The sequence below is a fragment of the Chlorocebus sabaeus genome, chromosome 21 (assembly GCF_047675955.1).
Source record: "Chlorocebus sabaeus isolate Y175 chromosome 21, mChlSab1.0.hap1, whole genome shotgun sequence".
Classification (NCBI taxonomy): domain Eukaryota; kingdom Metazoa; phylum Chordata; class Mammalia; order Primates; family Cercopithecidae; genus Chlorocebus; species Chlorocebus sabaeus.
In genome coordinates, this window is record NC_132924.1 from 37,990,183 (window position 1) to 38,001,676 (window position 11,494).

The 11,494-nt window shown below is 41.0% G+C and overlaps 1 non-coding gene across 1 annotated transcript; it reads left to right on the forward strand.

The window, feature by feature from the left end:
* The first annotated feature begins 268 nt into the window (after positions 1-268).
* LOC119626350 (small nucleolar RNA U13) lies at positions 269-374 on the forward strand. Its single transcript, XR_005242527.1, has one exon. It is a non-coding gene; the product is annotated as a small nucleolar RNA U13 (small nucleolar RNA).
* Positions 375-11,494: the final 11,120 nt, after the last annotated feature.

The following is an 11,494-nucleotide window of genomic DNA, read 5'->3' on the forward strand; positions in this document are numbered from 1 at the left end:
GCCCAAAGTCATGGCCAGGATGTGGCTGTGCTGGGTTTCAGACCCAGATCAGTCTACACTCTTTCCACTGCACCCACTGTTTCCCTTGGTTATAAAGCTGCCCTTGCCTGTAGGCATTTGACATGCTTATTTTTATAAATGAAATGCCAGCACCTAGTCAACATCTAATAAAAAGATTCAGGAAGGAGAGGAGAGGGTGATTTTTTATATTAGAATGGATTTTTAAAATTTTTTCTACTTTTACATGTTTCAAAAAAATTTCATCTCCATCCTTTTGTGGTTCAAGAGCGTGATGATTGGGTTTTCATGCTAATGTGTGAGAAGTGCCTCCCTCAAATCTTGTTTGACTCGACGTTAGCAAATTATGTCTGAAGTGAAAAAAAAATTATCTTAGTTTGAGAATGTATTATTTATAAATCAGAAATTGTGCATTATTTATTTATTTCTACTGAAAGAAGCAGTGCCATGCATAAGGAGATAACAGAGAAACCCAAATTAGGAGATGGGTAGGGAGAAAGCAGTGCAGAGTAAGAGAAAAAAAAAAATCAGAGATATAAAGTGAGTATAAAGTGAGGCAGCTGAAAGGAAAAGGTCACACTGCCCAATCTTGATGTCCTTTGAAATTTAAAGACTCAGAAACAGCATCTAGAAAATGCTGATCTAAAGCCACGTGGGCATCTGACCACAAACCACATCTGGGAAATGTCAGAGAAGTAAGGTCCTCAAACCCTGAGTGCAAATGGCTCAACCAAGCAACCCCTCAGCGAGTGAAAGTCTGAGTTCACAATACACAGTCATGCTCAAAAGAGTGCCCAGCAGCAGGGTTCTGCCCTTCCATGAGGTGGAGAAAGAGCTTTCATTTGTGTCTGTGGTCCTGTCAGCTCCTCCCAGCTTGGATGCAAAGCCAAAGCTGGTAACATGTGGCCCCACCCCCCTATGCCCACCAGGCCCAGGGTGAGATTAGCGTTAGAGGGTGTGTGACTGGCCAAAGGAGGATGACAAAAGTCAACAAGCCAGGGGTCCACACAGGAAAACACCCTCCCCTTGTGAAATCTCTGCCTTCTGTTATGTGCCTGAGGATGATCAGAGGCAGCACTTCCACTGCCACTTTGTCAGAGAACATTTCTCAGGGCAGGTCTGCCGGGGCTTTCTGCCAGACGCCTCCTGCTCTGACTCAGGTGGCTCAAGAAGCCATCTCAAACTAAAGACCTGCTGATAGGGAAGCTAAATCTGATGTTTCAAATCCTCTTGGATTTCTACTCTATTTCTGTGAGGTCCTTTTCAAATCCATGTGGGTTCATTAAATGCTCCCATAGACCTATGTGAGGAGGAAAAAATTAGTAAGCCAAACAAGCCACATCATTCTTTCTTCCGTAGCTGCCATATCAAAGGGCTGGTGGATGTAGTCATAGTTGCCATTTCCCAGGAGCTGATTATCATAGAGGAAAAGGATTTTATTTAAGGCAAAAAAATAAAAATAAAAGCCAGCAAATTTACCAATTTTATGTTTCTAGGAAGCAGCAAATACCAGGGGCTGGATGCAGATAAGATGATCTGAAACTAAAAGTGCATCACGGATAGCCTATCTCCCAGTCCATTTCTAAAATTCCGTGTACTGATAAAGAATTGTCAGTTGAAGAAAACCTCAGCCTTGCACCTGTGCAAAAGGGAAAGGGAGCCAGTAGTCAAAACGAAAATCAGATCAGAAAGTATCAGCAACATTCCAGGAACAAAGTTGAGAGAAAAAGAAAATGTTACACACACATACACACACACATACACACACTGCATCAAGGAGTAGTCCTGCTGGTCAAAACAGATGCATAGCTCTGAGGTATGATTAATCTTTGCTTCTGTAACCTCAGCAATGCAAAGGCTGTTTTCCACCCAAACCCTGGAGAGTCTGTCAAAATGAGTTAGACTGGATCTCCTGATCCAGTTCTCCTGTTATACAGTTGAGAAAAGTGACATGCCACAAATGCAGAGTTCTCAGGACACTGACAAGAGCCCTCCACACGCGGCAGCTTCTGTCCCTGCTTGGTGGCAGTTACAAGCAAACGTTTTCATATTTCTAGGAACGCTTCTTACACAGAAGGTGAAATCCATCCTTCTCAACAGTCATGACCCTGAGAAAATGAGCCTAAGCTGTCAGATCCACCTGTGACCTGAAGTCCACAGGGACCATCTTCGTGCTCTCACTCTGCCCGAGGGTCTCACAAGCAGCCTGTGTCTCTCTTCTTGCCCTCTAAGTGACTTTCTTCATAGCAATGACTGCTTCTCAGGAAGAGTCCATTGTCTTCTCTTCTTATTTTCTGTATGCTTCTCTTCCATCTAGCTCACTTTCCCATGGCAGACGCACTATGGGAAAGCAATAGTATGAAAAAACACCTCAGCACAGCACAGTTTCCCCAAGACAGGGCTATCTCAGAGCACAGGGAGGACCCACAACAGAGGAGGTATCATTTTAGAATAGTACCTGTGTTCATTCAAACTGGCCTATCACAGGGTCTGAAATTCTACCATTAATGATGATTTCTAGAATACAACAGAGTCAAATGTGCCCTTATAAAATAAAATAAAATACTACAAATAGAAAACACTGAAAGTAGTTACTAGTGCAAAGCAATTGATTTTCTCAGCTATTGGATGATTGTGTGGGAATCTGATAGAGGAAAGAACAGGCTAGACATTTGAGACTCGGAAGGGTGGGAGGTAGGGAGGAGGTAAGGGATAAGAAAGTACTTCATGGGTAAAATGTACATTTGATTCAGGTGATGGATACACTGAATGCCCAGACCTCACGACTGTGCAATATATTCCTGTAATAAAACTGCACTTGTATCCCTTAATTTAATACAAATTTTTTTTTTTTTTAAAGAACAAAAAAACACTCTTAGAACTTCTACAGCAACCCAGGAAATCCCTGTTCCAGTCCAGCTCCTCCCAACTGTTCTGCCCTGGTGCTCCAGGGGTTCATGAGATGAGGCTGAAAGTATTCTGATAGGCAGCATCAACTTTGCATAGGTTTTATGTTTAAATACAACACTAAACTCTCATCAGCCTGGCATGTCCATTGTTGCTTATCACTGGCCTTTAGCTCCTGGCCATTTCCCAGTTAAAATCAGTAGTGCCCTTCCTGGAAAACTTCATTTTCCTTCCAGCCACTCTCTGACAAATATCTTTTATCTTCCTTTCTCTCTCTCCTGCCTTCCTCCCTCCTCTCCCCTCCTTCTTTCTACTAACCATTCTCCAAACTTCCTCTCCTTTATTAGGCAAAACTGGGATGAGTTACACTGTCAAACATACCACATGAAGCATCAGCTCAAACGGATTTCTAGTGAATTAAGAAAAACTTAGATATAATATTTCTTGTGTTTCCACTGAGCTCATAAAAGCCCAGGTTTCAGTCTGAAAACATGGCAGATAGTAAGATGTGGAACTGAACTGACTGCCTAAGGATGGCACTGAGCTCTGGCAGTATGGGGACAGGGTGGAAAATGCGTGCGCTTCAGAGGCTGCTGGCCTAGGGAGTCAGAAACAACTGGACTCAAATACCAGCTCCACCTGAAGAGCTATACAACTTTGGACAAGTTGTTCGGTCTTTCTGAACCTCAGTTTTCTCATCTCTAAAATGCAGTAACATTTTTTCAGAGTTGTGAGTACTAAATGAGTCAATAAACATAATAAATTAAATGAATGTAAATACGGTCGTTTTTTAAAAATTGGCTTCCTCTCTTCTTCCTGATCAAGGTATCATTGGTTTCTTTTGATTTTGAGAGCAGAGAGCTGGTTCCAGTTCCATTTCTATAATCCTGGGATTTCAATCAAAAGTGTAGCTTCTTATATGGGCACTGGATATCTTGGGCTATAGCAAGATGAAACCAATGTCAAATAAAGGACATGGCATCAGATGAAAACTTCTGCTCAAGCTCCGTATCACACCTCTCCCTATCTTTACTTTTTTTTAAAAAAAAAAGTGTATTTCAATGAATAAAACCAGCCTAAAATCACCTCTTCTCTAAAGCTATGTTTGATCCATTCTTCCCACTGATTGATTCATTCAAAACTAGCATCCCTCCATATATAGAGGACTGGTTCCAGCCCCTGTACCCCTGCCAACCCCACATATACCAAAATCCTCACATACTCAAGTCCCACAGTTGGCCCTGTAGAGCCCGAGTACAGAAAAAAACAGCCTGCAGCCATTAAAAAGAATGAGATCTACAGGGTGCGGTGGCTCACACCTGTAATCCCAGCACTTTGGGAGGCCAAGGTGGGCGGATTGCCTGAGGTTGGGAGTTCGAGACCAGTCTGGCCAACATGGTGAAACTCCATCTCTACTAAAAATCCAAAAATTCAGCCAGGCATTGTGGCATGTGCCTGTAATCCCAGCTACTTGGGAGGCTTAGGCAGGGGAATTGCTTCAGGCAGGGAGGTGGAGGTTGCAGTGAGCCGAGATCATGCCACTGCACTCCAGCCTGGGCAACAAAGCGAGACTCCATCTCAAAAAAAAAAAAAAAAAAACGCGATCGTGTCCTTTGCAGGGACATGGATAAAGCTAGAGGCCATTATGTTTAGCAAATTAACACAGGAACAGAAAACCAAATACCGCATGTTCTCACTTGTAAGTGGGAGCTAAACGATGAGAACACATGGATACACAGAGGGGAACAACACACACTGGGGTCTTTCAGAGAGTGGAGGTTGGGAGGAGGGAGAAGATCAGGAAAAATAACTAATGGGTACTAGGCTTAATACCTAGGTGATGAAATAATCTCTACCCCTCAAAAAAACCCATGACACAAGTTTACCTATGAAACAAACCTGCACTTGTACTCCTGAACTTAAAAGTTAAATAAAATAAATAAAAAGAAAAAAGAAGCCATCCATATTCTTGGGTTTTGAGATGAAGAGTTTATGGATGCTTATATTCAAGTATAGTATCTACTTTTTTTTAACTCCATGAATACTGTCTTCCATCTGCATTTGGTTGAAAAAAATCCACGTAGAAGTGGACCCACACTGTTGAAATCCATGTTGTTCAAGGGTCAACTGTAATTGAATGCCCTCTGTCCCCATTAGAGAATGTGGATTAAATGGTGAGAAAAAAAGAGAGATATGAGCCCTGCCTTCCAGGAGTAATTACGTATTTACAGATAGACCTCTTCCACTAGACTCCAGAGTCAGGGCCCAGCATTCTACATTCCAAGCTTGGCATACAGTGTTCAAAGAAAAATTTTGAATGAATGAATGATTGGTTGATTTCAACATTTCATAAAAGTCATGCTTTTCTAAAAAGGAGAAATCAGATCTGGTTTAACTATGTTTTTACTTTTAAAAATCAGTATCTTTATTTCTGGTACAGCTTTAGTTGATTGGCTTCTATCTTAGTCTACTTAGGCTGCAATAACAAAATACCACAGGGATTTATTTCTCACAGCTCTGGAGGCTGAGAAATACAAAATCAAAGTACCAGCCAATTCAGTTCCCCAGTGAGGGAATGCTTCCTGGTTTACAGATAGCTGCCTTCTTTCTTGCTGTATCCTCGCATATGGACAGAGACAGAGCTCTGGCTTCTCGTTTTCTTCTTATCAGGACACTAATCCCATTATAGGGGCCCCACCCTCATGATCTCATCTAAACTTAATTACCTTCCAAAGACCCCATGGCCAAATGCCATCACATTAGGGGTTGGGGCTCCAACATACGAATTTGAGGAAATTCAGACATTCAGTACATAAAGCTACAATCTTCCTTTACACAACACAGGGAAACTAGAAGTTTCCAGGGGAGATTTTAACTAGTTTGTTTAAAATCAATTTAAAAAGAAAAGAGAGGTTTCCAGGGACAAAAGTTATGTTTCATGGAAAAATCAGAGCCAGGAGTGGTGGATTCTAACACCAGCTCTGCAACAAGCTATGTTAGACTTTGGTCAAGTTACTTCACTTCCTTATTCCTGAAAGAGGAGCTGGACTGATGATCCTTGGGCTCCACTCCAGTTCTGCCATGCTGGGGTTCTCATGGGTATCTACCCTTAAAGATTCTTTTTTAATTCGAGGGTCCCTATTGTTACCTTTCCTCACTAATCTCTGAAACAAATTGAATAGAATCCCACAAACAATAATGATGGCTGTTTTCATTCAAGACTGCCCCATCCATCAGGGAAATAATTGCCCTCCACTCCCCCAACCCCACCCACATGTTACCACCAACATGTGTTGCCACCCCACCAACATGTGTTTAGTTGAAAAGAAAAAAACAGAAACCAAATCGAAGCTCTTTCAGAGGGTACTTTGAACTAGAAAAAATACCTAATTCCACTTATACAGGAGATGCTTAAGAGTTTACAGATGCTTCTATTCAAGCATAGTATCTATTTTTTTTAACTCAACACCAAAACCATACAACTCAATTTTTAAAAAGACGGAGACTGATGTAATGCTGCAATTGATATACACTGTATGTTTTATTTTGAATTCTGCAAATGTGTGATTGCAGTCAAGAAAGATATACCCACAGAATCTTCAAAGAACAGAAAGCCCCTGGTTGAAGATCTACTACATAAAATATTCATGTTACTAGTTCAGGTTTCCTCTCTGTGTTTCTCCAAGATAGCCTTAATCTCAACTGGGGATTTTAATGGAGGTAGACTGGTAATAAAAATTAAAAGGACCCCTCTCTGTCCCCCTGCTGTTTTCTATTAGCAGTGCATTACATTGTATTATTTTCCAATGTTTACTTAAAAGAGCTAATAAATATTAGATGGATACCTCAGCTAACAAGAATGGTGACCACAAAATATTGAACAGCTGAAGATTAGAATTTGAACAAAAAAAGTTTACAGAAGCCATACTTCTGTGCATTGTGCATGTAGGCATCCCAGCCTCCATTGATTACAGTATATACTGTGAAATCACATAGGAAAGCAAAGCAGATTTATTCTTTTTTGCATTGAACCCTACAGGTACTTCCTTTTTGCTGGTAGATTGTGACTCTGCAGTTTTAAGTGTGAACTATGAAATCAATAATAAAATTACAAATCAGCAGGCAAAGTGCATATCAATAAAATTGTCCATTCTTGAGCATCTACCACCTGGCCGATCCAGGGCCTTAGGCCTCCACAGGCACTGCTTCATACAAGTCTCACAGCACTGTAAAAAGGCAGCATTATCTCCATTTTACAGGTGAGAGATCTAAGAGAGGTCAGGCAACTTATCCAAGGTCACACAGTTGGTAAATAACAGACACCCAGTTCTGGTGGATTCCTAAACTCATGTTTGCTCCTCTACACTACGAACAGGGAGCACAGGTGCCATAGAAGGCACTGAGGGATAGAAAGACACCCTCTCCTATGGATTGAATTGTGCCCCCTCAAAAGTCATATAGTGAAGGCCCAACATGATTGTATCTGGAGATAGGGCCTCTATGGAGGTAATTAAGATTAAATGAGGTCACAGAGTGGGGTTCTAACCCAATAGGATTATCATCCTAATAAGGAAAATCAGAGTTTGCTCTCTTATCTCTCCAGGGAATGCACAAGGAAGAGGTCATGTGGGCACACAGTGAAATGGCAGAAGATTACACATTTGAATTGTGGCTAGCAAAACTGAGATGTGCTGTAAGTGTAACCACTAGAGTTCAGTCTTAGTATTAAAAAAAAAGAATATAAAATACTTTATTAATAATATTTATATTGATTACATGTTAAAATAACATTTTTGATACATGAGGTTAAATAAAATGTATTATTATATTTAGTTTCACCTATTTCTTTTTTTTAATGTAGCTACTAGAAAATTTAGAATTACATATGTGGCTCCCATTATATGCGGATTGGACAGCACTAATCAAGAATATATAGTTAACAGGAAGAAAATTAGATTTCAGGATGACCTAAGTACAGAAGCTCCTCTATTTATAAGCAGATCAGATTCTGAAAGGCTGGTTCTAAGTCCATGTGTTGTGACTTCTAAGTGAGGTTGTCAATTGGTCCTCTTGGAAACAGATGCCAAGAAGGTGTTAGAAATGCAAAAGATGTATTGGAGATAATGCCAGCGAAAGATAAAAGAAAACCTTCAGTCTATGGTGTAGGGTTGACTCCTATACAAGGAGAAGGGAGAGGAAGAAGAGGGTAGCAGGAGGCTCAGACTACAGTGCAGATCTTAGGAAGTTCCGGCCAGCCCAGTAGGGAGCGCTGGCAAGCCCTTGCATCACTCCTGATGCTGCCTGGGAATCAGATGGACTCAACTCTAAATCTGAATCCGATATTGAAGGCACCTGCAACTACGGGCTATCAACTTACTGCACTCACTGTGGCCAGTTCTCTTAAAGAAAGATCTGATAGGCACACCTCCACAGTCACCACAATGAGCAAGTGGGCTTTCACTTTGCACTCCTCAGATGGTTTTCAATAAATAGGAAATATCTGCCCCATCCCCAAAATTTCCTGTCTCAATATACCTCCATTCATCCAGTGGGTTGTTACTCTGACTAAAAACTAGGAGTCATCTTTGATTCCTTTCCTTTGCCCGCACTAATCATCATCAATAAGTCCTGTCCCACTGCATTCAAAATGTATCCTGAATCTTACCAATACCACCTTCATCACAGTAACTCTAGTTCAAGTCATTTTCTCTCTCACTTGAGTTACTCAGTAAACTCCTAATTGGTTACTTATTTTAATGCTTGAAATCAACAGTCTGTTCTCCACAGAATAGCCAGAGCAATATTTTTAAACCATAGATAGGATTATGTCACTTCTCTACCTAAAATCCCCCAGTGTCCTCCTGAATGACATAAAATTCAGACTCCTTGCCATCTAATACCTTGCCACATTACCAGGGAGCTCGTTAGAAAGACATCATCTTGGACCCCACCCCAGACCTAAAGAATCAGAGGAGAGCCCCAGATGACTGATGAGCACATACAAGTTTGAGAAGCATCCTCTCCTACCAACCCCATCCTCAGTCATTACACATTAGCCACATGATCCCCCAGCTGTTCTTTGAACACACTAAGTACGTCCTATCTCTGGGCCTTTCCACTTGCTGTTCCTCCTGCTTGGAGTACTCTTCCCCAAGATCTTCACACTCCTATTCACTGTCATCATTCGGCTCTTTTCTCAAATGTTACCTGCTCAAAGAAAATGTCTCTAATTATCCAAAATAATCCTCCCTCCATCTCAAGACATACTGTATCCCCTTTTTCGGCTTTATTTTTTTCATATCCAGAAGCATCTGAAATTTTTGTGTACTTATATATTGCCTGTCTCTCACATTAGGATGTAAGCTCCATATGAGTCGCCACTTATTTGGTTCACGGTTATAATCCTGGTGCTTTCAAAGGTGCTTGGGACGTGGTAGGTGCTTAATTAATATTTTTTGAATGAATTAAGTAGTAAAAAACTGAGTGCAGGCCAGGCTTGGTGGCTCATACCTAGAACTCCAGCACTTTGGGAGGCCAAGGCAGGAGGATTGCTTGAGCCCAGTAGTTCAAGGCCAGCCTGGGCAGCATGGAAAGATCCCATCTCTACAAAAAAAAAAAATACAAAAATTAGGCGGGCATGGTGGTGCACAGCTGTAGCCCCAGCTAATCAGGAGGCTGAGACGGGAGGATCACTTGAGCCCTGGGCAACAGAGCAAGACGCTGTCTCAAAAGAAAATAAGAAAGAAGGAAGGAAGGAAAAAAGAAGGGAAGAAAGAAGGAAAACGCATGCATATGTGAATGTGCTTCTCTTTATTACAGATATGTGCTTTGTCAAAAACGTGGAAAATTGCTGAAACAAGTTTCTGCCTACTTTTTTTTTTTTTTTTTTGAGACTCACTCATAGAGTCTTACTCTGTTGCCCAGGCTGGAGTGCAGTGGCGCAGTCTCAGCTCACTGCAACCTCTGCCTCCCGGGTTCAAGTGATTTTCCTGCCTCAGCCTCCCGAGTAGCTGGGATTACAGGCATGCACTATCACACCTGGCTAATTTTTGTATTTTCAGTAGAGATGAGGTTTCACCATGTTGGTCAGGCTGGTCTCAAACTCCTGACCTCAAGTGATTGCCTGCCTCGGCCTCCCAAAGTGCTATCTGCCTACTCTTTAACTATCTCTGCAAATGTAGTATATGATGCCTTAGCCACTACAGAACCCAAAATTTTCATTTCACTACAGTACATCCAAAAAGGCTCTAAAGCTATGGAATAATTCATGATTTATGAGGATAAAGTCTTAGAAGAACTGTTACATGTTGAGCCTCTAAATTCCTCAACAAAATCCCAGTCTTCACCTGATTTAATATTATGCTAATATGCATACAACATGGATGTTGGCCTCTGGTCACAGGTAAGTTTTTCCATTTTTCCAGCCCTTAATGATTATTTTATTATTGAACAGTATTATAGTTGAAAATCTTAAAGACACAAAAGGCCTTACAATGAAAAGACCTCTCCCTCCCAATTTTGTCCTCCCTGTTGCCCTCCCCAACTGCACCTAATGCTACCTATTTCTTATAGAGATATTCTACACATATAAAAGAGAATCTTTTTGTATGTATTTTTATTCTTTTTCTTACAGAAATGGTAACATATTATTAATGTTCTGCATCTTGATCTTGCTTAGCTTAACAAATTAACATGACGGCTATTCAATAGCAATACATAAAGAACATCCTCGTTTTTTTAGATGTTCGTAGTTTTCATTGTATGGATCTATCATCATTACTTATCTGGTCCCCTTTTGTTGGGCAATGAGTTTGTTTGTAGGCTTTTTATCTATTACAGAGAAAGTCACAGTGAATAGCTTTGTGCATGAATTATTTCACAAAGGCCTACTTACCTACTTGTGTCCTTTGCACAGGGATGACATTTGCATGTTGCAGAATTTGTTCTTGGACCTTCAAAATCAATCCTACCATTAAACAGTGCTCATATATACCTCTTTTCTTGGCATTTCATTATTTTTCTTCTTTGCTTTCATCTTCATCCTAATTACATTCCTCTGTTAACTAGCACTGTCAACATTCTTTCTGTTTTGCACTTAAGAAACATGACAGCCAGGTGTGGTGGCTCATGCCAGTAATCTCAGCACTTTGGGAGGCCGAGGCAGATGGATCACCAGAGGTCAGGACTTCAAGATCAGGCTGGGCAACACGGTGAAACCCCATCTCTACTAAAAACACAAAAATTAGCCAGGCATGGTGGCATGCACTTGTAATTCCAGCTACTGGGGAGGCTGAGGTAGGAGAACTGCTTGAACCTGGGAGACGGAGACTGCAGTGAGCTGAATCATGCCATTGCACTCTATCCTGGGCAACAAGAGTGAAACTTGGTATCAAAAAAAAAAAAAGAAACAGAAGAAAGAAACATGACAAAGCTAATAATATTCGTGTTCAACTTCAAAACCAGGTATAAAGACCAGCAGACATGCTGAACACTGATAAGTAATGTAGTGACTACACACAACAATTGCTTCATCATCTATCTGTTGAAGGAGGTCAGGGATTATATACTT